A 4,500-nucleotide genomic window follows, 5' to 3' on the forward strand; every position below is an offset into this window, starting at 1 on the left:
ATTGTAGTTATGTCATCACAAAAACAAAGATAAAAACAATCTCCAAACCATGAACAATAAAAACTATTTTTCCAATGTGTAAAAAGTCATCGGTTGTAGCCATTTTTTCCTGAAATGCTAGACAATCTCCTAAGCGTGTAAACATATCCTTAGCCAGTAAGTTTGGTAGAGCAATAGTAGTCTTCCTTGGGACATGCAAATATGATACAATAATCTATATAAATCCTTAATGTGGAAACTCTTTTCATATGACTTGTGATATAAACCCGAAGGCCATGCAAGAAATGTAAAGCATAAAATAAAGTGCTTATTTTAAATTTATTCAATTTTAATCCTAAATTTTATATAAGATTAATTTATTATTATTAAGATTTTGTAGAAATAGTTTTTATCCTATAGATTGATATAGAGTGCAAATTATCATAAACTAGACATGCAAATCTTGTAAGTGATCATTTCTTATGCACATAAAAATGCTAATTTTCTTATACGAGAACCACACATACATAATTTGTATAAGACATAAAGCACAACTTGGATGATTGAAACATAAAGCCCAACTTGTGTGATTTTGCATGGAATATAAAACCTAACTTGCATGTATTGCAACGTAACATAAAACTCAAGTTGCCTGATTTACATGAAACAGAAAGCCTAACTTGCATGATTTTTCATGAAAGAAAAAACACAACTTATATTGTTTTGCATGAAATATAAAACCCAACTTGCATGATTTTCATGTAACATAAACAAAACTTGCATGGTTTTGCTTAAACATAAAGCCCAACTTGTGTGTTTATCAGGTAACATAAACATAACTTGCATGGGTTTGCATGAAAAATAAAGCCCAACTTGCATGGTTTTGATGAAACATAAGCTTAACTTGCACAGCTTGGGTTAGGCTTTCGGGTAAGGGACTGTTTGAGAGTTTAGGGGTGGCTTAGGTTAGGGTTTTAAGTAAGGGAGTTAAGGAGAGTGTGAAGGCAGGTAATGGAGTGAGGGAGAGTGTGGGTGTGCCTTAGGCTAGCCTTTCGTGTAAGGGAGTGAGGAAGAGTGTGGGTAAGGCTTAGGTTAGAGTGTTAGGTAATGAAGAAAGAGTAAGAAAGGAGAAGGCTTAGGATAGGTTAAGGGAGAAAGAGTGAGTGGGGAAGGCTTAGGGTTTCAGGTAAGGTTGTGAGGGAGAGTATGGGGAATGCTTGGGGTTTTAGAGAAAAAGAGTGAGTGGGGAAAGTATTAGGTTTTTGGGTAAGGGAGTGGGGGAGAGAGGGGAAAGGCTTAGGCTTTTGGGTAAAATGGAGAAAGAGTGAGTGAGGAAAGGCTTAGGTTTTCAGGTAAGGAGAAAGAGTGAGCGAGGAAGGTTTAACTTTTTGGTTAAGATAAAGTGAGGGAGATTAAAGCATAGGGTTTCTAGGCAAGAGAGAAAGAGGAAAAGAAAGGTTTAAATGGTGGTATTTTTGGCTTAGGGAAAAAGAGGGAGAGAGAGGTTTAGGTGGTGAGTTTAGGTTTGGGGAAAGAGAGAGGGAGGGAGGGAGGGAAAGGGATAGAGAGAGAGAGAGGTTTCTGTGGTGAGAGTTTTGACCTATAGAGAGAGAGAGGGAGAGAGAGGTTTGGGATGGTGAAACTTTTGGCCTATCGAGGAAGTGGAAGAGAGGTTTGGATGTTGGGGGTTTGAATGAGACAAATAACAAGAAAAAGAATAAAACATAAAAGAAGATAAGTGGAGAAATTCACCTTGCTTGCTTGGATGAAGAGGCACCATTTGTTCTTACTTGCATGAATGAACAAAGAAATGCTCATCATTTTAGGGTTTCAAAAAGAATGGGAAAAAGGAAGAAGAGGGGGGAGGGGGGGATTTCATTTCAAGGAGAAAAAGGGAGAGAGGAGGAGAGGTGAGATGGCTAAGAAAGAAAGGAAAAGTTGGGTAGAATGGGAGAGTTTCAATCAAGATATGGGGAAAGGAATGAAGGCTAAGGTTAAGGAAGAAAAGGGAGGGAAATTTTTGAAATTTGAGAGGGAATTTTAAACTCTTGGAGTGGTTATGGTGGTTGGAGGCCAAAACACAACTTTAGCTCATCTGGAAGATAATAATTCAATGAATTTAATTATGAAATTATTTTTTTTTTAGATATTCCCTATCTCAATATATTTCTATTCAAAGTGACAATGTAGTTATGGGTGGTTGGATGAACAAAGAAATGCTCATCATTTTAGGGTTTCAACAAGAATGGGAAAAAGGAAGAATAGGGGGGAGGGGGGCGGGAATTTCATTCCAAGGAGAAAAAGGGAGAGAGGAGGAGAGGTGAGATGGCTATGAAAGAAAGGAAAAGTTGGGTAGAATGGGGGAGTTTCAATCAAGATATGGGGGAAGGAATGAAGGCTAAGGTTAAGGAAGAAAAGGGAGGGAAATTTTTGAAATTTGAGAGGGAATTTTAAACTTTTGGAGTGGTTATGGTGGTTGGAGGCCAAAACACAACTTTAGCTCATCTGGAAGATAATAATTCAATGAATTTAATTATGAAATTAATTTTTTTTTAGATATTCCCTATCTCAATATATTTCAATTCAAAGTGATAATGTAGTTATGGGTGGTTGAAGGTGGTTAAGGCCCAAAATTATATCTTAGCTCATTTAGCTCCAGAAAAATGAGGAGCACACATTGGTGAAGTTAATTATTGTCAGGATGTGTCCTATCTTAAGATATTTGAAGTCAAAGTGAGGGCCCAATCTTAGGAGAGAGAAAATTTTGGGGGATTTTGAATGAAGCTTTTTAATAAGTTTTGATTGATTAAATTTAATATTTTTAGCTCATATTTATTTTGGTCGGAGTTTGACTTTGATTTCAGTATATTTTGAGTCAATTATTAAGATTATTTTTTATTAATAAAATTATCATCCAAATTATCGCTGTCTTAACAAACTTCAATATGAAGTCTGATTTGGGTACAAGAAGTTCAGTTGAAAAGTTTTGACAATCCAGAAGCACTCATGCAATCTCTTTTATGTAAGCTCATTTTTTATGCATGGAAACCTAAAATAAAGAGTTCTGCATAAAAATGGTGCTCAATCATCATCAAACTGGTTTGCATACTTCTTATAAGTGATAATAAATATATTGTAATTTACATAATGAAATTCTAAGCATTGTATTGATCTATAGAGAACATGATAATTTTGAGGTAAACAATTTTCGTGCATGAAAACTCAAAGTGTAAAGTTATATGTAAAAAATAATTCTTATAATTGCCAAACCCATTTGCATGACTTTATTTATGATAATAAATACATTGTAACTTCCCGAATGAAATTTGAAGATCTACAATGATCTATGGAGAAAATGATAATTTTGGCGTGCATTTTGATTCAAGCTGATCTTTGGTTCAATTTTAGAATTTAGTTAAATTGGTTATATTTGGTTAAGTTTTAGCTTGATTAAAATCAATTTTAGGATTTAGTTAAATTAGAGTTGGTTCAAGTTTTAGTCCAAATGGGGTTGATGTTATATCTTATTTGAGTTCAATTAAGTCTTCTAGTAATACTTGAAGGGAGGTCCTATTTTTCGATGAGATTGGATATAAGTTAAGAAAAAAACTTAACAAAAAAAATAGGTCAGCAATAACTAACACCTAAATATGAACAAAGTTAACATTGTAAATTGCATAAAGACACTAACATAAATTTCATCAATGCATAATTGTTATGAAAAATGGGGTTTGATAACCTTAAATCCATTTTTAAATTTTAAAATAAAAATTCATAGAGCATGCCAAGAAATAAGAATGAGTTAATTAATTTATGCTTTGACAAATAACATTGCAAACAACATATTATAAGCAACATGAAATGATATATATGCAAACACACACACTTATAAATTGCCATAACTATCATACAAATATATCATATTCAATGGGAAGAATATCAAATGTAGGATTTATTCAATCTCAACAATGTTGGATACAAAGTTTTTAAGCATATGATGATTATATACTCATTTTTTGATGAAATTATAAAAAACAATTTTCCCTAAGATAAATCAAATGACCATGAGAACAAAATCCCCAAATCATACCTCCAGAGGTGTATAATTCATTCAATTAACAAAAAATGGGGAAGTGATTAAAAATCATTAAAGGAAATTGAGTCATGGTATCAAAACCATGGTAGCAAAACCCAAACTTAAAGGAAAATGTAGAGCATGGAGTCACTCAAGGAATGGAAAAGAGTGTATGGAATGCCTTCTATCTCTGTATTTTTTTCTAAAATTAGCTTGGCATAAAATTTTACAATGAAATGTGGGAGGCTCTAAGGGAGATAGAGAAAAGAAGAGGAAGACATTTATTATGATTGTGGGGTTACTTTTGGTCTCTATTACCTTTTAACTTCCATCTTGTAAGATCAAATAGGATGATATCTCTTCCTTCTGCCTTCTTCAAAGCTCTTCCTCTTTTTTCTCTCATCTTCTCTCAAAAATCCATTACTTATCACTTAGGTTCTTTTAAA

Source organism: Phalaenopsis equestris, unplaced genomic scaffold (assembly GCF_001263595.1).
Source record: "Phalaenopsis equestris unplaced genomic scaffold, ASM126359v1 Scaffold000480, whole genome shotgun sequence".
Classification (NCBI taxonomy): domain Eukaryota; kingdom Viridiplantae; phylum Streptophyta; class Magnoliopsida; order Asparagales; family Orchidaceae; genus Phalaenopsis; species Phalaenopsis equestris.